The sequence below is a fragment of the Hipposideros armiger genome, unplaced genomic scaffold, assembly GCF_001890085.2.
Source record: "Hipposideros armiger isolate ML-2016 unplaced genomic scaffold, ASM189008v1 scaffold_53, whole genome shotgun sequence".
In the NCBI taxonomy this organism is placed as follows: Eukaryota; Metazoa; Chordata; class Mammalia; order Chiroptera; family Hipposideridae; genus Hipposideros; species Hipposideros armiger.
This window is the reverse complement of record NW_017731403.1, coordinates 2106868-2130093: the sequence shown is the minus strand read 5'-3', so window position 1 is coordinate 2130093 and position 23226 is coordinate 2106868. Positions and strand designations below refer to the sequence as shown.

Genomic DNA, 23226 nt, shown 5'->3' with positions numbered 1-23226 from the left:
AGGTTTAGACCTGGAAGACCTACTAGGCAGTCAGGTGATAAATACCTGAATTCTGTTAAAGGCCACAAACAGATTTTGCCTCCAATCCCTAAAAAATCCAAAGATTTCATATACAAATAGGGAGTTGCATCTTCTCTTGAAAAATTAGAACTTGCACCATTGGGTCCAGATCAGCAACAGTAGGCTAGAGCTGAGCAGAAGTTGCTCCTTTAAATGGAACAGAGTCCCCGACCACCCACCTTTCATGTTCATACTACCTGTGCGGCTACTGAGGCCTTTGAGTGAGTCCTGTTCTACTGGACAACAGGTTCTAAGCCCAGCTTGACTGTGCATGGAGGGGTCAGGGGAATCAGGACTTAGCAGCAAGCATCACAGCACCTAGAATCCTGGCCTAGCTTCCAGACCAGTCTGCTGCCCTTGGTTCTGGCCACCTGCATCCTATGAGTGGTCTTGGTAGATCTGTGCCAGCAGAGAGATGACAGGGTCGCCTCATAGGCAGGACAACTAGTTGTTGCAGGACTGTTTTACCAACATAGCAACCACTGAACACAAGTTTGGTTAATGATATATTTCTCTTCATATACTAAAATAAACAAAAATATGCCTATCGAATCACATTGTCATTGTTTCTTTACATTGAAGAGATGCTTCTATATTGGGACAATCTCTCTTTTTTTTTATTTTACTTTTTCTTATCTTTTTTCTTTTGGGACAATCTCTCTTAAGATTTAATAAAATCGCACATAAGGTTAAAGAGAATTATAGATTCTATACCTGAAGAGACAATATTTCTCCTTAAGCTGCATGGCTGATGGCGCTAAAAATCAAAGTGTATAAATGCTAACAAGAAAAGTTCCACTGTTAACAAGGCCCCCACGAATCTAATCAGGCCACCCCTCTGGTTCTAAACCTTTAGCAGCTCCACACTGCTTCCAGAATAAAGCCCTTGCCTTGATAATATAAGGCCTTTTGCGACAATCGCACCTTCTGTCTCTCTGTCTCTCTCTCTCTCTCTCTCTCTCTCTCTCACACACACACACACAGATACACTGAGCATATCTCCTACTCAGCAAATTGTAGTGCCCTAAATGTGCCATGTCTTCCAACACCTCTGCACCTTCCACCTGGAAAACTGTACTCAGTCATCAAACTCCACTCCTACAGGCGACTGTCACTGATTTTAACAAGTAGAGGAGGTAGCACTGGGCCCCGAGGGCACTTTGTCCTTGAGGACAGGGCTGTGCTCTCATCTTCTCAGACTCCCAGAGCTTGGCATCCTGAGTAGCCCATAGCAAGCATTTAATACATATTGATTGTATGAATGAACTTTGCAATGTCATTAAGTTTCTAAGACCAACAGAAAAAGGAAACATGAAAATAATTCTGCATCCTTTTTTTCCTGTGCCCGTGAACTGACCATAGCTCCTAAACTGTATTTCAATCCCAAGACTGAAGTTGCCTAATAACCTACATTGTATCAATTAAAAATAATGTAAAAAGGTGTCTTCGGGTGATTTATACTGATTTCCCCACATATTGAACAAATACCGTAATTGCAAACGTTCACATATTTAGTAACTATAGTATAGTATCACAGACACATGTAACATGAGAGATTATATATAACAGAACAACCTCAGTCCCTGACTCCTCAGTTGAGAGATGAGGAAACTGAAGCCTCAAGAACTTGTCCAAGGTCACACAGCTAGCTGATGGCAGAAATGAGACTAGAATTGAGCCCATCTGACATTGATCTTGAATTCTCCTAGCATTGCAGTCTTTAATGAAAAACAATGCATTAAGTATTATATTGTAGTAAATGCTATGACACTGGTTGCTTTCTTTGCAATAAAATAAAATAAAATAAAATAAAGACATTAGCATTTTTTATTTTCCTCAAATATAATCTTGCCATATAGTAATCAAAGCTAACTGCAGTTGTGTAGTACAGTGTGTGCCCTTTTTAAAGGACTAAATTTGCTGAGGGATTGTTTCATGTTCAAGATCTTTTAGGGGAAGGGAGCACATGGTAGCCATAGAGAACCATAGGCATTCCCTCAAAGGGCAGTTCCACAGTGTCCAGCTATGTGGATAAATTGTTGCCCTTGCTATCAGCACAGTCAAAGGAGCACATGGAGAAATTGAAAATAACCCTAATTATCCCGACGAGTTTACATGAGGAGCATTCTAATTTCCTGTGTTTTACTGAATTGTTTTTCCATTATTTTATCCCTCTTTCCCTATTTATTTGGCTTAATTGGGTGATTTACTTGACTTGCAATGGAGAAAACAGATGAAAATTTGACTTTTATTTACTTGTAAAAGAGGAGGTTTGCACGATGCTGCACCGAGACCTTGTTTATCTTTATTACAATAATTAAAACAAACTAGTTTTCCAGTTAAAGGGCAGGTTATTATTTTAGTAATTTCATCTTTTAATAGAAAAACAGGTGTGTAGGACAATACATAAAGGTGAAGTATAATGAAAACCTGAGTACTCCCAAATTGACTTTAAATTCATATGTACTTATATGTTTAGGAATAAGGTGTGTTCACAGAAGGAAGAGAGCTAACAGGCGCTGAGCGCCAAGCATCATGCTGGGTGTTTTACACACAGCGTCTCACTTAATCTTCATAGTAAATTTATGAGACATGCATGATTATGTCACTTTACAGATGAGAAAGCTGAGGTTCTAAGAGTTTTGTAATTGGCCAAGTTCACGGAAATAGTAAGCCATAAAGCTACGATTTGAATCTATGGCATCTAACTCTGAAGCCTATGTTCTTTTTACTGTATGCCATTAGGCGGTCTTGCCATTAATGAGACCATGGCTGTCCAGGAGGGAAGGGAGGAAGAGGAAAGCCAGAATGGCGTCGAACAACAAAGGAAGCACCCAAGAGGCCGTCTGTGAGAAATCCATGGAGAAGGGGAAGATGGGGGAGGAACGTGAGGGGCAGTGTAACGAAGAATTATTATCCTCCCCTTTCTCTCCATAAAGGGCTTAAAGGGTACATAGCGGGATTTCCAAGTCGAGCAGGGAGCCAGAGGGGAAGGCATGTCAGAGAAGGCAGATTTGCCCGCTGGGCTTAGGAGGCCTGGAAGGGATGCGACACCCCAACAGCACCAACACCACCTGTCTGACAGAGCAGTGGGCAGTGGAGCTTTCCTGCTGCTAACAGCAGCCACCACTACTAAGGTAACTATCACCACCATTGCGTATTTATTCAGCATGTGATTCAATCCAACCTACAGTTCTTGAGCACCTCCTGTGGCCTTGATATGGTTCTAGATAATGGGTCGAAGTACACAGGCAAAGGAAAGACATTCCCTGCCTTCCGTACTTACAGATCTGTAAACAAATATATACACAATAGGTCCCTACTGGATCTTAAGCTCTACAAGGACAGAGACCTGTGTCTGTCCCTCTCTCCCCTCTTCACCTCTCCCTTCCTTTTTTCCTTCATGCCAAGTGCCAGGCATTGTTCTTGGTGCTGGGAGAACAGCGATACCCAGACGAGGAAGATGTCTATCCTTATAGGCATATGTTCTCGAGCTATGCTGTTCCATACAGTAGTCACGAGCCACATGTAACTATTTCACTGTAAATGAATAAAACTCTATATTTAAATGAATAAAACTCTATATGTTAAATGAATAAAACTCTATATTTAGTTCCCCAGTTGCACTAGCCACATTTCGAGTGCTCCATAGCCACATGTGGGTAGTGGCTACCGAAATGGACAGTGCAGATACTGAACATTTCTGTCTTCACTGGACATTCTATTACACAGCACTGTTCTGGAATCTTCTTTGTGGCTAGATGTTTAGAGTCTACCTGTGCCTGGCACATCGTCGGCACTATTTAATCATCATTAAATGTTGAAGTAGTGTGGTAAGTACAGCAATAAAGGTATGTCCCAGTACAGAAGTAGCACAGAGGAGGAAATATTTTACATAACAGGAAGGGGGTCAAGGATGACCTCCCAGAGGAGACAGGAATCAGTGGTAGGACTTGCAATACATTAGAAGTCGTGATACACATGTGGGCAACACAGGCAGCTTGCTATGATTCTAAGGGGAGTGTGGAAGAGGACTCCCTTCAAAGTTAAATTACAACTTTAATGCCAGCACTGGTCAGCAGCTCCCTGGATGGAGTAGGCAGAAATGTGGGGGAGAGGGAAAGGGCCCAATAATGGCTTTCAAAGTCCTGAGAGATTGTCATTAGGAGGAAGTAAACAGAAAGCATGCCCTCCCCTAGTTTCGCCTGAAATAGTCCTGGTTCTTAAGTATTACTGTGCTCTTCAAAATGAATGCTCTGTGAGGCCTCCTTTTTAATCAGCAAACATGCTAGTCAGAGCCTTCTATAAAAAGCAGTAGTACTTAGGTGTCCATTTCTTAGCCGCAAAGGGAAACTGAATAACAACATACACACGACGTGTGGTCAGTGATGGAGACCTCTGGGGCCTGATTCAGAATCGCTCTGGTCTGGAGCTGTGTCATCCAGTGGGCATCTCAGCTACGTGAGAAGCTGAGGACTGGAGAGCACAGAAAGGACATGTGAACAAGTGCTACATGGGGGCCAGGCGAGGACGACTTCAATGACTGAGGCCTGCTTGCCAGAGAAGCATAAAGGCAAGCCTGGTTACATCCTGCATAAAGGTGACCTGGTGGCTGGGCCAGACACCCACTGTCATTGTCATCAGACTAAGTCCTTATAACTAACACTTAGATAGTCCTTATTATATGCCAGGCATTGTTTAATTCCTTTCATTCCTACAACAACCCTATAAGATGGGTACCATTATGATTCTTTTTGACAGACAAAGAAGCTAAGGCACAGAGAGGTTAATTAACTTGCCCAAGGCCACATATCTAACTAGTAAGTGGTAGAGGTGGAATTTGAAAGCATTGACCATATGCCAAGTGTGGCTGGGGACAGATAGGCCAAAGGGGTACAGAGTGATAGGAGGGTTCAGAACTTGCTTATACTGTTGGGACATCCTAGAAACTTTCCAGGGTGGTTCCCCTGCCTGACACCCTGAGGACAGGTGGTGCACCACCGGAAGTGAGGAGGGTTGAGAATCTGGGAAACTGTTCACCATTGGGGGTGGGGGGGTCCGGTATTTTCAGGTCTTAAGTATTCCCCTGCCCCCACCACCCCAAAAGCTCACTGCTCTTGGGAGAGAAGGAGATTTCTACTCAACTTTGATCATGACCCAACTCCCCAAATCCATGGAGGCCAATGCAGTAGATGTTAAAGAGATCTGCCAACTCTGTACTTTTCCATAAAATGCCCCAGAAGTGAACAAGAGTGACCCCGCACAGCTGATCTCTACTGACAGAAAAGTCCCTGGCTTGCTTGCTGGAGGTCAGGCATCTGACCCTGTTCAGCAAGCACCAAGAGCCCCAAGTCTTGGCCAGCTCTGCACCCCAGCCACCTACAGGTTTTCCTACTCATAAAGAGGAGTGTGTGAGGTCCCTCTCTCCCAGTACATTAAACTGAAGAGACAGCTGCAAGTACTATATTCCTTTATCGGTAGGTATGCCGATTAAACAATTACAAATACACCAGCCCCTATCTTAGAAAAGGTGATTCATTTTCTTAAACTGGCGTTTATTCCTGAATTCCTTTGGTTCCATAAAATGGGTCAAACTATAATGAGACAGAAAAATAAAACTTGCAATCAAAGAGACCCAAAGAGCATCACATTGAAAAAATTAGACTTACGTGCTCTTAACATGACTGAAGCAAACTTCTTAGCTGTGTTACTATGGTGACATCCAAATTCTACTGCAAGCTTCCAAACTTTGTGTGCATTTACAAATGTAAAAGGCATCATCCCAACAGGGGATTCTGTGCGTACTCCGGTGACACTGGCCTTTGAGTAAGCAGTAAGTACTCAATGGCATATACTCTACCTCACACTCCAGGACGAAAGGGGAATGAAAAGAGGACCCAGAGCTCTGCGTGCTTCTGGGAAAACCTCTCCCTTCCCCCGTCCCTGCCTCTCCTTCAACACTCACACCTCACCACACAGTCAACCTTGGAGACAACAGGACTAACCCCAATATGCCCTGTCCCCCTTTCTACACCTGTCACCCATGGCCCCCGGTCATTCCTCATCACTCCCGCTCCCAATATGGCTCTGCACACCCCTCTCTGCCTCCATTGCTCCTGCCCGACTTCCAAATCTGTGCCTTCTGGAACTCATGTCCATCAGCAGCAAGATCCTCTACATTCTCAGCTTCTTGGAAACTTCCCTTCAACTTCCTGTTCCACCCCAAAGTAGGCTCTCCTCTCACACATCCCTCCCAAGCAGTGGTTGTTTTCTCTCCCACAAACTTCACACCACTGGGTGTGGAGGTGAAGCAGTGGGTATTCTCCTTTCGGCGGCGGCCGCAGCAAAACCGCCATCAGTAGCTGTGCTTAAGGAACGTGCACAGACTTTCCTTGTTAGGCTTCACAGGCAAACCACCTTAAGGGGTTTTAAACTCAGCCCAAGTGTAAGGAGGCCTCCCACGTCCTTCCTGAGTTACCTGTTACCTCACTTAGTTAACTTCAGGTGAACTCAATTGAACAAACTGTTTTCTTCAAATCCACAGGTTTTTATCAAGTACAGCCTACTCTGTGCTAGGTGGTGAGAGAAGTTTAAAATATAGACTCTACCGTCCTCAAACCTTATCTAGCTGGGGAAACAGGAGTTCATGAGGAAAGTGACTACGGGCATGTGGGTGATTTCCAAAAGCCACACAGAAAAATCATTCTCGTGCATTCTCAATGCTCCAGCAGCTGCGGGGGAGCATGAATGCAGGGACAGGCTGGGCAGAGAACCCCACAAGCTGGAGAGCACCCCCCGGCCTGAACAGGGCACCTCCTACTTACTTACCTCTGGCCATGATGGGCTATGGGTCCCAAGAGCCAGACAGTCCATTTTTTCAAGAGACATTTAGAAATGCAGGTTTTAAAGTAAAACCTGCATTTTAAATGCTAACTGATAATTCAAAAATTGAAAAACACTGCAAGAGGTAGCTTAGTGTAGTGTTATGCGCATGATTCTAGAGTTGGACTGCCTCGGTTCAAATCCTAGCTCCAGCATTTACTACTGGTGTGTTCTGGGACAAGTTACCTAACTTCTCCATCTGCCAGCATCCACATTTTTAAAATGTAGGTGATAATATTGGGTTGCCGGAAAATCATGATGTATTGTTTCTATGCTTTTCATTGCAAAAATGCGTCATGACTTTTCCGACAACCCAATGGCACCCACCTCCTAATTATAACCTGCTTAATACTGCCTGGTAACGCTCTTTCAAAGTTTGAGAATTGTCCAACGGTAGCCAGTCAGGCTACCACTTGGCAACCTCTACTGCTTAGCCACCCGTCCTGCACACCCATGAACATCAGCTCCAAGCATGGAGGGCATCAGCCTCAGGGCAGCGCGTCAGTATAGAAGACAGCATTTTGGGGTGCTTATGAGTGGGGCGAGGAGATCTCATGAAGAGATTCATGTGGAACGGAGAGGCTTCTTGAAGAAGGTGAAGCTGAACTGGGCTCTACTGAACAGCGCCACTGGTTAGACATGAAAAAGACAGAAGGTTACAGAAAGGAGGGTAGATCAGTCAGTCTCTGCAGGAAACAGATGACACATTAAAACTGGGTAATTTGTATGGCTGGGCACTGGCTACCAGGACAGGACTACATTTCCTAATGCCCCTTGCTTCTGTGGGATTAAGGTCTCATCCTTGGAAAATAAGCAAAAGTGACATGTGTCATTTAAAATGCCGCCACGTTCTTTCTGGATCCCAGCTTTAGTCAGCAGTTCTAATGCGTAGGGGACGTAGGGGACGACGCTGGGTTCCTGAACGCCCTTGTGGAACAAAAGAGCTCATCTACTTACCATTGACTGTTAAATGAGAGAAATAAATCTCTACGTTCTTTAAAAAAAGAAATAAAAAAAATAAAAAATAAATAAAATGGGGTAATTTGAGGAGAGTTTACGAAAAGGGCCATTTACCAGCCTGTGGGCAGGGCTTAAGGGAACTAACAAGTAGAGGTACGGTACTCCAGGGCCAGTAACAACACAGGCCACGCCCAGGCCTGAAGAGGCGAAGGAAGGAAGGGGTGTCAGAACACAGAAAAAGGAGCTCTCTGAAGGAGTGGCTGGACAGGAGTGGGGGAATAAATGCCCCAAAGTGTCCTCCTCCTGAAATCTCCAGCTGGTGCCTCTCCATTAGCCGATCCCAGCCAGAAGCCACAGGGCCAGGGAGCCCGAGGGAGCACTGCACACAGGATGCTCCCTTTCCTCCCTCCCCCCTCCCCCCAACATCTCTGCTCAAGGCACCGTGGAGAAGAGTGGGGAGTAGAGAACGACAGCACAATGGGAAAGATGAAGCAAAAGAAACAGAGGCTAAGATGTGTCAGAGAGCAAGACAGCTATTCAAAGCCCAATTTTCAATCAACCATATTCATTTGCTCTCCCTCAAGTCCAATAAATAGCAGGAAAACATTTTACAGTGTTGCAAGGACTTTAAGGCTAAATACACAAGCTCAGTGAGGTGGGGACATGAGAGAAAGAAGGAAGAGTCAGCCAGCAGCTCAGGGGATGGAGAGGTGCTTGTATAAAACACTTTTCAAAATAGCAAAAAGTCTCTAGAGAAAACACACACACACATATGTCTACAAAAGTGTTGAACTTGAATGCTTAGCCAGGTTTTCAGACACAAGCTATAGAAAGCAGCTGATGCTGTCTTAATGGACATGAACTCAGACTTTTTAAATAATGCAATGTGACTGGCCAAACAGTCCAAGAGAAGTGTTTTCCAGCCGTCTATAATTTCATTATCATGCAGAGAACCATCTGCTCGATTCAGCCAAAACGTAAGTGAGCTGCCTCTATGCACTTTCTCTCTTGCTGCTGGTACATAATCTGTCCTGAGAGAACAACCGACACACTGATTGGAGGCCTGGGTCTCAAAAGCAGTTTCGGAAAGCACTGTGTAGACTATAATGGCTTTCCTTTGCATTGTAACCCTCATCTCCCAATTACCTTTGATAAACTTGCCATCGTCCACAAGTGAGTGGCTCTAAACCCCCCTTCCTTGCTAATTGTGATTCTCTTCCCATATCAGCTCTAGAAATAACAAGTTTCACATTGTCAGGGAGCACTTCCTTGCTCTGGGACTAACTTCCTTCCTGGACCTTAAAGACCTAGGAGTCCAGTCTTCCCAAAACCATTTTCAAAAGTCCTCATAGGCAATGAATGTATAAAGGATACCATGGTCAAACAAGTTTGGGAAATACTGGTTGAGATCCACAAAAGTTAAGTAGATTTTCCTTAAAGATGAACTTCTGAGAGCTTTAAAAAAAAAAAATATATATATATATATATATATATATATATATATATATATATATATATATATATATATATATATATATATATATGGAACGCTTCACGTATTTGTGTGTCTGTGTGTCATCCTTGTGCAGGGGCCATGCTAATCTTTTCTGTATTGTTCCAATTTTAGTATATATGCTGCTGAAGCGAGCACTCTGAGAGCTTTTAATACCAAATGCAAATGGTGAATCTATTGGAGGAAGATATGGTATGCAGAGATTTACTTGACTAAAGAATACCTTTTTTCCCTCAGCAAGCATGTTGCAGGATGGGTGTGCTGCTGAACACACTTTGGAATGTGGACTACAAAAGAAGAAATGGGGGTCCAAAGAAGGGAAATGCCCTGCTCAAGGTTTTCCAGATGATTGTGGCTCTCTCCTGCTTCTGGTAATGCTGAAATTTAGTGTTGATCTTATATGTAACCTTCTTTTACAGACATAACTAATCTCAACCTCCATTTCTACAGACTGAAGAACTTCAACCATTTTGTTTTTTTTCCCTAAGATGGCCTGTGTCCTCTCTCACCATTACCCTTGCTCCCTTTTATCATTTTAATTGCATCTCTTTGAACTGTGCCGGATTCTAAACTATCTTTCTTGAGGAACAAGGCCAGGGACCACATACGCATTTCAGGTAGGAACACAGGCTGGCTCTGTACAAGTTTTCAGTCTGGTTTCCTGTAACTTCCCCAAGGATCCAGCATTTTGTTGGCCCTCTGGCCTACAGGAGCTCAGTGCTCACTGCATTTTTAAAAGCTGCACTGAGAGCTTGGAGCACATCATCTTCTAAGTCAAGGGCTTATGTTTCATTTCCTGCCCTAGATTAGGCTAGACCATCTATCCTACCTCATATCTCCCACAGTGTCCAGTCTCCCACATGATTACTGAGTCCCTACACGTCTTGTATTTGCTTTGCTGAGTTGATATCTTAGAAGTTTCTTCCCTAATTAGTATCCTGCTCTTGCCCCAAAGAAAATACATTCACTACACTTCGATAGCTTTGCAGGAGCTTCTTGATGTTTATCCCTGACAGTTAACTTGATCATTACAGATACTTTCTTTAAATGACTTAAAAATATTTTCTAAAGGCCGTGTACTGCTTCTTCTAGATACGACAGAGATTTATATCCAATTAGAAGATTGTATTTAAAACGAATGAGAGCTTTTACACAATAGTGAAGGTGCTGGCAATGAAAAGAACAGCCAAGCAAATAGGTTTGTGCTTTTAGATTCAGATACACTGAGTTCTGCTGAATGTCAAGGTTGAACTGGGGAATCCAGATGCTTCGTCCACTATAGCAGCGAGGACAGAACATTCCTGGAAGGAAGCCCTGTCTTTGAAGGCAAGTTGCCTTTAAATTAGACCTCCCAGGATCCGGCACAGTTCTGGGCTCAGAGTAGATGCTCAATAAACATTTCTTAAAAGAATAACTGATTGACTAAAGGAATGAACAAGTGAACAAAGAAACATTCTGGAAAAGAAACATTTTAGGTGTGGTATTGGTCCCATCTCCCTGTGTTCCTTTCCTATTCCTTGGGATCCAGCCCCCACCCCAACACATCCTTTGTACTCTGAGGACATCCCTCAGGTCCCCAGACAGCAGGAGGTAGTCTAGTCAGTCATATCTTTAGATAATAAAAATTTAAAGTTTCCCTATTTTTTTCCTATTCTGAGGAGAATTAAGGCCTTAAAATATTAATGACAAACTCTTCAAAATGCCTTTAGGAAATCAAGGTGATATTTGTTTCTACAGAGTACCTTGAAAAAGCATTCTGTTCAAACACTGTTCTAAAGCACTAAATATGTCTAATTTCATATTTTACATTTGGACTCTAGCTTTCCCCCTAAAAAGGCAAAAGATGGCAGCATATTATATTTGCCAATTTGTGGAACAATTGTTACTATACTGTATCTATTTCTATGAGGATATTGTTATGAGGCTACGCTCATAATAGAACCTTCATTCTAAATCTCTGTGCACTTTATGAATCTCACTCCATTTTAGCTTTCTCTCCCCAAAGCAGTCACTGTTTCCTTTAATAACACCAGTAAATACCAGTAAATAGCTCCAGCCTTCCACAGCTGCAGCGGCTTACCGTCCTGAGAGATTTTCAGTGTTACTACTTATGCTTCCAATCAAAACAGTGACAGAGTTGACATGATTTACTGAGGAGAAGGACTTGATTAGGGACCAGCACACTACTGAGCAAATATTAAACAACTACAGGGGATTTTTAATATGCAATACTCTCTCATAACAAAAACACACCAGAAATAATTTCCTGTGCTACAGCTAAGTGAAATGGAAGCTCGTTTTTAAGGTTCCTTGTTGTATGTTGTACACACTTCAGCAAAGCGCCTTCGCCTATGAGAGGCACTAGCTCCTTAAATAACTCCATCCTGCTCATTTCAAATGGAAACCAGCTGTACTACTAAAGTGTAATAAGGACACCTATCCAGGAGGTCAAAACTGGGCTGGAAGACAGGTCATTGTGAAATGCATCAAGCTTCTTATTGGGGTTAAATTTGTCTACAGTGAATTGTCAGTGATGACCTGTGGTCCAGAATTCAATTTCTTGGTGCTTTCAGACCATTATTATTTCTTCCTCTCTGGAGGTACAAATACGCACATAATATATACTATGAATTGGGGGCTGGAGTAGACATTGATTGTGGAGGAGAGAAAAAGATTCTAGAAAGACAGATCTGTGAACTTTCCATTGAGAGAGAATAAGTAATTTTGCAAAACGAGTTTTAGACCTTTTTTTTTTTTTAATGGCTTAACTCCTTCTCTGGGATGATTTGAGAGTACCTCATGCTTCTACCCTCTGCCCCCAAATTTCCAAAAACAACAGCAAAAGAGATACTGGCAGAAGTCAAAGGGTCAATGGATCCTAAATAGCTTTCAGGCTCAAGCAGACACTGTCCACAACAAGAAAAGTCCAGCCGTGTTGTAATGAGTCACCCCTTGACAAGAGCTTCCAAACCATAAATTCGAACAACTGCATATTTAGCACTATGAACTGCATGACTTACAAACCTCAAGAGGGTAAGTTTGAAGTTGGGAAAGGCTGGGATATCTTATTAGAATAAACACACACACACACACACACACATGGCAAAAGCAGGGGAAGTGGACGCAGCGACTGTACTACCAGACATACATGTCGTCCTCTGTGACGTGCTCCATAGTCCCAGAGGAACCCAGGGCTCTCTGTCTGGCCTGGGAGCTACTCTGATAGACTTTTAGATACAGTTCTTAAAACAAGACGCAAAAAGGAAAATTCTCTTCATCTTTCTTTGCTCTTTTGTTCATGAATGACAAAGTTTGTACCACTCTCTGCCCCACTGCATTTTTGTAGGTTTTCAGAAGAGACTAACTAGTGCCTTTTTAAGGAGACTACCTAGTATGGCTCACAAGCATGTTTCAGCCAGTCGGCAAAACACATCCATCTGCATTTATGGAGTTAATTGACATCTATTAATTTTGCTCAGATTCTCTCTCCTCCTTCCACCTCCCTGTCCCCTGCCTTTTTTTTTTTTAAGAGAGAAAGCTAATGAAAACCATGTTTATGTGCTCAAAGGCACAGAGGAAATTCATTACTCTGAGGAATAGCACACTCCACAAGTGAAATGAAAGTAATCTTATTTATGACAGGAAGGGGCCCTCGCTAGACTGAACTCCACCACACTTAGTCTGTGACACAGAAAGAAGCTGCGGAGCTCCTGCACCAGTTTCAAATGGCGGCTTTGCTGACAACAAACACATTTGCAGTTCTGTATTTGAACACCGTTAAAACCCCAGAAAAACAGCCATCTCACAGAGACAAGGGAAACAACCTGTTTAAAATGGGCTATTCTTTCTTCACATCTTCCAGTACCTTCCCGAGACGCCCTGTTCCTAAATTTCGAAAAGACGCTTCAGCAAATCATGAGTTCGTGACATTTATCAAGTACTGGCCTGTCCATACAGAGCCTAATTCTCTTATGATAGGGGGTTTTCACCGTAGATTCACGAGCCATTGCCCATGTAAATAGATAGCGGGACTGTTTAAATAAACATGTTTTCACAATAAGTGTCCACTTGTGTTCTTGCCGACAATTCTCCCTTTCCTTCTTGCAAATCCAATCAATAGTAAGTATGTTTTCCATTTAACTATTGTTTTGTTCTCAATTCTTTAACCAACAAAAATCATTTATGTCGTGTGTACTAGAGGCTATTGGGGAGATACTTCCTTCACTTTTTCTTGTAAACTATTCATAAGTACTCCACAAAATCTTAATAAACATGATGTGGCATTTTGGCAGTACTAAGATGGTTTTAGAGTATTTATGGTGTGGCTTCCTAGAACAACTTTTGCTGGAAGGTCCTGTGAGCTCATTGGGCCCGTCTCCTTATTTATAGGTGAGGAAATGGGCTCTAGTGCAGATCCTAGGTGGTATAGCTTTCTTTTTATTTATAGCAATATTCTTTCCTAGGCTCCAAGGAACTTCCCATGTTTACCCCTGACGGAAAGGATATGGCTTGGGTTCTACACAGGGAGGAGTTTTCTGTGGCCCTCATCTGTATGAGGATGGCTTGTGTCTTCCTCCAGCATAAAATAAAAAGGGCTAACTAAGAAATAGCTGGTCTTCTGAAGTCACAGACAGAGACACAATACTAGAGAGCCATTGGGAATGAAGGAATTAACCAATTTCATCGACACATATTTTTTAAGCCTTGAGGTGTTAAGTAAGCGCTAGACCCTGGAGAAAAACAGATGCACACCTTTTCCTGCATAGCTCACAGTGGTGCAGGGGAGACAGACAGGTAAACAGGTGAAGTGTTTGCATCTCGGTGTGGTAGGTGCTATGATAGGGGAGCACAGAGAACTATGAGACAGAGGCAGCTCCTCCAGGATGAAGTGCAGGGTAGGACTGGGCACGGAGTGGCAGTGACTGCTCTAGGCAGAAGGAACAGCTTTTATCAAAGTCTGGAGAAGGGCGTTGCAGAGTTTTAGGAAAGGCAGTGTCGGTGGTCCACACTGGGGTGAAGTAGGAAAGTCAGAATCTCTGATTTTTACTGGCCATACTTAAAATCTAAGTGTCCCTTTCTTGCCTTGCCTAAATTGAGGGTTTTTAAGTGGGGTATATTATATTATTTGCCCGACTATTTGTTCCTGTAATCCAAGATGCTACTCTCGGTGTGTGGCTTTGCAACACACAAAGGTGTTTCCATTTACCTTAAAACGGCCTTGACTTCAATTCCTCCAGTATTTACCAAGCACTTCCCAGGCACTGCTCTCTCCACTGTGCTGTCTCACACTCTGTGTGTACAGACCTCGATCACAGTACACATCACACTGCATGAGGGCTCCCTCAGCCTCCCCCTGAGGCCCAGGCAGGGCTGTCTTATCCACTTCTGTAATCCTAGCACAATGACAAACATAGGAGATCAATAAATGTTTGTTGCATGATACATGAGTTTGGTGGAATACAGCTCAATTCTCAAAACATAGCTAAATGCACCTTTTATAAAAAAGTGTTTCCTACATAGCATGCTTCATTCAATGCAGATGGCAAGTGGATGATCAAAAAATGGTTACGGGGTCCCTGGTCTCTGAAAATTAGCACAACTCAGCTGTTAAGGTGCATGGGACTATTTTTGCTCTGAGCTTACAGGATGCACTAGAAAATTCTACTGGCGTAGCGCTGGGTGGCAGATGTTTTGAATAAAAAATAGACATTACAAGCTAATGATTTAGCAAAACAAACCAAAAGCCAGCAAAGTCAGGAGGGAGAAGAGGAACTATGTCAAAATGTCCAGCTTTATTACAGGGTCTACTATTTGCTACCTCAGTTTCTCATTAAGCAAAACTCACTATATTTAAGCCAATTTCCAAATAGTAAGTACAGAAAAACACAGTAATAAAGACTAACCATATATTCGGTGGTCAGGACACAGGCCAAGATTATGGATTGTATGCCTCTGACCCACCATAATTAGTCCTTAAACACCTATCATTCATCCAGCACGTAATGAGGACCTACTATGTGCCAGGCACTGTGCTGTCTATTGTGAACACAGAGGGGAGGAACACACAGCTCTGCGCTGAAGGAATTTATAACCTAGTAAGGAATACAGAAAAGTTAAAAAAAAAGAAAACATCACAAGTGACCCAGCCTTTGGAGGAAGTGGTATGAGTCAGGGAAGGCATCCCAGGAGGAGTGAAATCTCTCAAATGCATGTCGTCAAACATCAGACCGTTCAGATAAGACCGAAGAGTGATCAGTATATGTCTTCCACCACTTATTAGAACAGTACCTTAGATGGAGTGCCTACTAAAACTGGCTCATCTCCGAAGACGGTAACACAGCTCTATGTGCTCTCAGAAGAGCTGTACTCATAGTGTGCCATCAAACAATATATTTATGAAACTATATTTTGCCTTTAAAAACTTAATGAGTTTGGGGAGAGCGGAATGGAGAGAGAACTGGTACCGTCTGGATCCTTCATCTTTCCTCTGTAGTAACTTGTTTGGGCCACAAGGAGGCGCTCTGGGTTAAAGAATCAGCGGGCCTCTCTGTCCCTCTCCGCATTCCTCCTTGCCTCTGAAGGGTTTTCAGAGAGCAGAGTGGCTTTATCTAACATCAGGAAGGCCAGCAGCTCTTGTAGGGAGGCAGATGTTTGTCCAGCACGAAGTACAGATGTTTTTGACTGAAGTTCCAAAATAAATCTTATTTATACAGGAAGAATTAAATGAAGGCGGAGACAGCTTCTTAAGAGAGGGGGCTTCTATTACTAAAAATAACCATTTTTCCACCTCATCACCTCTGAGGGAAGGAGGGGGTAAATAAATAAAACAAACAAAATTAAAACATTAAACGATAACAACAAAAACCCTCAGAAAATAAAACAAAGCTCTCAGAATAATGAGAACATTTATGAAAAGGACACCCTGCTGGAAGCAGCTCTGATAATATTCCCCTTGGCATTGGTTTTGGATGATCCTGTTCCAATAAGAATCTTCCTTAACCTTCATCCTGAACCAGTCAATAATCCAATGTTTGTAACATTACAGTCAGTTGCCATAGAAATAAATCAGATGTTACAAATTTAGCTTTTTGGTTACCATCCTGGATCATATAGGAACAGAAAGCAAGAAAAACCATATCTGTCCTACACTAACATCTTCTTTTTTTTAGGGGTGGAGCAGATTAAGAAATATTGGACAAATTGTATATTGTTAAAAAATGAATGTCTTAAACGTCTTCAAAATCTTTATGTAGATTGTGTAAAATTTTTATCTAGCTAAACTCCTGAGCTCTCTAGGCATGAGTGAGTATTCTAAATCTTCTTTGAATGAGACAAAAATTAAAGAATCGTGTTAGAGATGAGTAAGGCATTCTAATTACAAGACAGTTGAAAGAAAATGTAGACTTGTCACTTTTTGGGAACATTTAGTTTTAAATTGGATTTGTACAGATTTTTTTAAACCTCTGAGGGAAACTGAAAAATCATGAATCTTTCCTAAAATGGTACTTCAGGACATTCAAAAATGATCAAAATCTTATTCTCCTTCCTGCTTCCATCCCCATTCCCTTCCCCCTAAAAGAGAGAAGAAGCAAAAGTTCTTTCATAATATTCATGCTTGGGTGGGCACCGGTGACTAATTATAACACAATAGGTTATTTTCTGCTTCCTAAAAATAGGGAGGGAAATTATCCAGGGGTAGGGGTGATTACGCAATGGTACCACATGGACCACACTTCACCCACTGAAAATAAATGTGGAAAACATTTCAATCACATAAAACAAACAAACAAACAAAAACAAAATAACAAGGAGAGGATGAATAAAAGCTAGCTAAATGAAAACATGCTGTGTGAAATAGTGAAGTAAACCCAAATTTCTGATGACAATGCTATCTGTTTTATAACTATATGTAACAAAAGATGAAATAGTAGGTGCTATGTGGGTTTTACAAATGTCAACAAAATTAAAAAAAATATATTTGCCTCAACTTTCTTTTATCTTTTAAAATTAAACCAGTCAGATTCTATTAGAATAGGGACTTAAACATTGCAACATTCATAAGATTAAGTTCTTTTAAAATTAACTTTTGGGAAAAAAAGAGCAATTTGTTGTCATATAAAGAGCCCTGGGTTTTTAGAGATAGAATTTGAGGTCAGCTCTACAACCCATGAGTTCTGTGCCTGGGCAGGTCTCTGTCTCACAGGTGGGTTCTCATCTGTTTTCTGTAAAATGAAGCAGTTGGATACAGGACTTGTAAGGCACTTTCCAGCTCTCACAGTCCAAGATTTTAGTTCTTCTAACCAAACTCCTAGAGTTGTAATGTGTCAAGATTGGCAAAGAAAATCGGCCAAGGGCTACAGGTTGAAGGCTGGAGAGGCAGCTGACTAAAGGAAAATTTGAAAACAGTTTAAAAAATATATTTTATACAACTGGTCCTTCACTCAGGTGATTGATAATCATGGCACTCAGGGCCATATTAATTCTTATTTCTTCTATGTTTCCCACTCAGCCACCCACTCTCCCAGGCCATCACTTCACACCCTCTCCTCTCCTCAACCCTCCAACACCTCCTCTCCCAACCTCACCATGGCTAGACGCCTGGTTTCCAACTTCACCAGGAAGCGGAAGCCATCGGATGAGGCCTTCTACATGTTCCCACCTCCCATCTTCCAAGCTCACCGCCTGTGCCCTTATTGGTGGATAAACTGACTCTGCTGCCAACAAAAATTGAAGTCCCACCATGTCACTTCTCTGCTCAAAATGCTTCGTGACCCATTTCCTACACACAGCCAAAGCCACAGCCTCTACGAAGGCCAACCAGGGCCTATCTGCTCTGTGCTTTGCCACCTCTCCTCCTGCCCCTATTGCTCATTCACCCTCCTGGTATAGACCAAGCAAGCACCCCTGCAGGGCCTTTACATTTTCTGTTCTCTCTACCTGGTACCCCGTGCCCCCCAGCAACCAAAAGGCTCACTGTGTTGCTCTCTTCAGGTGTGTTCAAATTTCTCTTTTTCAGGGAGGCCTCTCCTGATCATCCCATATAAAAATAGCACACTCATATCCCACTCGGTACCCTTCTCCAACCCTTTTACCTGCTCTGTTTTTCTCCAAAGCTATTATCAGCATGGGCCATACTACATATTTGTTTACTGTCTTCTAACCAGAATGCCAGCTCCATGATGGCAGAGATTCGCTGGACTTGTTCACTGTTCCCACCTCTGGGTCTATGATAGGACCAGACACTCATATTTATTGAATGATTTAATTGATTTCTGTTCATTGATATTGTTAAGCGTTTAGGGAAAAGTTGGAAAAATTTTGATATTGTTACAAAATAAACCAAGCATTATAAATAAAAACAAACCATTATAAATCTATTGTTCATAATTACTAAAATGGAAAAGGAAATACATAGAACATGTACACGTAGGGAGAGGTAGAACTAAACCTTACAGCATTCCAATATTGCTTCAAATAGCACGGAGACCCGAAATAAGGCAAAAATGCAATGTCCCTAGGCTGGCCAAGCAGCTCATTGGTTAAGAGTTGGCTTGGGAGAGCGAACTCTGAGCAGCAGGGCCGCCGGTTTGGATCCCACATGAGGGCCAGTGATGCTGCGCCCTCTACAGCTAAGATGGTGAACAACAGCTCGACCTGGAGCTGGGCTCCCGTGAGTCTTCGGCAATGGCATAGGCTGCAGTGGGGCTGCAGTGGGCCGCTGTGAGCAGCCATCCAATGGTCGGTGACTGACTGCCTCAGCTGGAAGAGCTCAATGATCACAATACCAACATGGGCCAGTGAAGCGACGTCCTCCACAACTAGACTGAAGAACAAAAGGACAGTAACTTGTCTGTTCCCCTTCCCCAATTCCCCAATGCTGTTCCCCTCCCCCAATTCCCCAATAAAAATCTTAAAAAAAAAATGCAATGTTCCTGACAAGCATTGCTCCTGACGGCAATAATCCAATGTTCTCACACTTCAGAGGCCAATTTCCTTCTGGTGATTTCTCCCCAATTCACCCTGAGTGGACAGAATCACTAAAGTCAGAGTGATTTACATTCAGTCAATCAATTCTCTGTCAGCAGGAAAACTCCACTAGACCCATGATGTGCAGTTTTCATGCTTGGAGTTTCCTTTATGGCTAAACAGACATTTCTGGGGAAGAGGCCCAGCATATCAGCTCTGGAGGCCAAAGACAATCCTCCCAAAGAATGCATAGGACAAATAAGTATAACAAAACTCATGCCAGCCTGACTTTGCTCATTAAGAGCAAACTATGTCATGCATGTACTCATGCTGGACACATCTTACATGGTCTGTGTCCATTCACATTAGCCTTAGACAAAAGGCAGCCATGATACGGTTTGTCACAATCGCCTCTCACATAGTATGTACCTGAGTGGCGAGTTGCCACACGGAGCAGCCTGTGAAGCTGTAGAAGTGATAGCTCAGTTGAATGTTCCAACTCTCACTTGAAGGGTAAAGAGTAATACTCAATGCTAAAATGATTTTAGTCAGATAGGCTCTCTCATACTCAGATGATAGAAATAAACTGTAGCAAATTTCCTGGGGTCCAATGTGACTCATATTCGTCAGGAGCCTTAAAAGGGATTGCAGCCTTTGACCTAGTAATTCCATTTCTATGACTTTATCCTAAGGAAGTAACCAAAGATAAGGACGAACAAAGATTTATGCACAAGGATTTTCGAAATCTGGAAACAACTGAAATGTCCAAAAATAGGAACTGCTTAAATAAACCATTGTAGATCTTAGAATATAATGCAAATATTAAAGGTAAGTTTTTGAAAATAACTTGGGAAGGACTCCTGATATAAAAGCTAATTTGTATTTAAGCCTTATTTCTACAGGTACATGCATATTTATATATACACATGCCTATGAATTGAAAGAGACCAAAATATCTACAGTGATTATCTGTAGGTGATAGGATTAAAGTTGATTTAAAATGTTTAGCTTCATAGTTCTCTACCATAAACATTTTACTTAATTTACTTCATTTTGAAAAATACCATTTGCCTTGATTATACAAAGACATTTATTACTTCATCATCAAAGAAGAAATAAGGAGTAAAAAACTCCACTTGGATTTAAAGGGATCAGAGAATCTTGGCACTTGAGAAGCATGTGATCATATCAACGTTGCTGAAATTCTATCATTCTATCAGACATATCACTCTCATAAACAAAACAAAACAAAACAAAAAAACCACCTCCAAACAGACTTCCAAATAAACAATGTACTAAGCTGTACAGCTGTATTACTCCACTGCCCACCCCCATCTTCCCAGTGGGTTTTCTCATGGTCACTCATTGATTTAATTTAGATTAATATGGTAGGTCTTAGGTGGCTACTCTGCTTTGGATCCTGAGCAATGCTAATTATTATCATAAAGGACAAACGACTCAGGAGGTTTAAAGTTCAGGCGCAGAGACTGTCGACTACATTTCTGCTATTTGGCTCACCAAATTACAAGAGCCTGGTGAGTCAATATGAAAGATTCCAAACACAAAGGTCAACGCTGGGCTGCTGACCTTCCTGACCCCATCTCAGAGCCAAGAATTGCAATGCAGTTTTTCCTCCCACACCCAAACCATTAGCAACCAGCTCGTCTTAGTTGATGCTTTTCTTTTAAAGCTATTTTTGAATAGATAATAGTTTTTCCGGTGCCCACACACTAAATTAGCATGTCACTTCATGACTTGTCTTCATTGTAAACGTCTTGAATGTATTTGTAACAAGGTACTGTACTTGCTAATGTTAATTCACATTAATTAGATAATATTCTTTCAGATCAGACTGTGGTCCCTTTAAAAATTCATGTGGTCTAGAGAGGATGTGAAAAGCCAGTTTATATACATCTCATGAGTTAATGGGTCACTGTTTCAGAACAATGTTGCAATAAACAAACGATTCAGAGCCTTTTCCATAGAAAAATATAGAAATAATTTTCAGAGAGCCTGAAAAGGACAGACATAGGGAGAGGTAACTAACTGTCAGTACTATTCTTGTTCCCCATCCAGTCAGTCACTAAATCCTGATAATTCCCATCCAAAAAGCTCTGGTGTTTGTATCTTCGAGTCCACTCCCGCTACTCTATGACTGGAACTGTTTCCTCAGAGATGAGTTCAGATCTGAGAGACTATATAGCTGGTCCCCAGAGTGCTTTCCTCTTGTGCCTGGGTACATGGCTAGCCTGTGTGTACCAGCCTCCCCTGTAGGTAGGAATGGCCATGTGACTGACTGTGGGTATAAGTGACATGTACTGGTGCCACACCTGGCCCATAAAAACCTGCCAAATGTGGTCAGAATAACCATGGATTGAAGAAGATAGAACCTGGGTGTATAGGTTACTGTTGATGAGAGCCAGTCATGAATACCTGTCTCTGCCCTTTGGTGTGGAGGGTCTTAATGCCAGAGTAGATGGTTTGGCTTTTATTTGAGTCAAAATTTTGTCCCATTCATTCCTTCTTCCAGGATTGTGCCTATAGCCACCTCATCATCTCTCTCTAAACCGTGCAAGCCAGAATCAACGTGACACGTTAAAAAAACTTACATTCTTTTAGAAATAATTTCTACCATAACTAGCAAATACGTCATTTAGATGATGAAATACTAATAAAGCGGAATTTTCAATTAAAGCAGAAACCCATTTTAGAACTGCAAGCATAAACTTACTGGACTCTTTAATGGATGGAGCTGTCAAATATATGGTCAATTTGAAATGATATTGAATAGATTCAAGTATCCTGTTAGTTTTCAACAATAAAAAATTTCAGTTGTTTTTTGAAAATTGTAAAAGAATATCCTAAAACTCTAACACTGAACTTCCTATTCCTAACTTTTAATAAAAAGGAACAGGTTTTAACTAACTCATTTTTTATAATGGCCACTTTCAACATATTTTATTCCTGTAGGTTTAGATTTAAAAAGATTACTAATTTTTTTTCTAAACTTGCAAATCATTCCCTGAGTAGAAACATACTATATGGTATAAACTATAAAAGATACAATGCCTGTTCTCCTTTGGAGAGTTTACAGTCTAGTGGGAGAGAGAGAAATACAAATAAATAATGGTGACACAATGCAGTATAAAATAAATTCTCCAGGGGTACATAGAGGGGTGAGGGTACTGGGGAAAGCCCCTTAGAGAAGGTGACATTTGAGATCTGTCAGAATGTGAAGATGTGGGGAAGAGCAAAGGGAGAGAAATAGTGGGTAAAAGCATTTCAGGCCTTTTCGACAAGACTTTCGTTTTCCAGTAAAATTCTTTTATATACTTCAGCAAAATCTTGTTTTGTTCACATAAAGTAAACAGTGCTGACAGATGAATAAAGTAGTTGTTCTTCTGTAGTGCCTGTAGCCTTGGCCCTAGAGACCATCAGACAGAACCCAGGTGACAGTCTCTGATGACTAGTGCCAAGCCAGCAGATGGAACACATTACTGGGCCAATTCTATTCCAATGACTGAATGCCAGGATCCCAGTGTGAAAAATGAGGAGGGACCACAGTTCCATGTATCATAGAGCATGATGGTTAATGGCACTGGGGATGTCGTCAAGTGATTTGTGGTGTGGTCAGAAACTCTTCTCTTACTCTAATTTCTTGTTCTAAAGCTTTGAGGGTAGGAAAAATGTTATCTCTGGTAGGTTGGGGCTGCAAGATGATGTCAAATGCAAGTTAACTATTGAGAAATGCATATAAAAAGGAATAAACATTAAAAAATGTTATTTCTCTTACTGGGGTCCTGAATTTTTTAGACTGATAGAGACAAGGAATAAGAACACAGTAT

General features: G+C 41.8%; 1 protein-coding gene across 1 annotated transcript in view; it reads right to left on the bottom strand.

Moving 5' to 3' along the window:
- Window positions 1-23226, bottom strand: part of SCFD2 (sec1 family domain containing 2) — a 344198-nt gene that overhangs the window by 110879 nt on the left and 210093 nt on the right. The gene's annotated exons all lie outside the window — the stretch shown is intronic.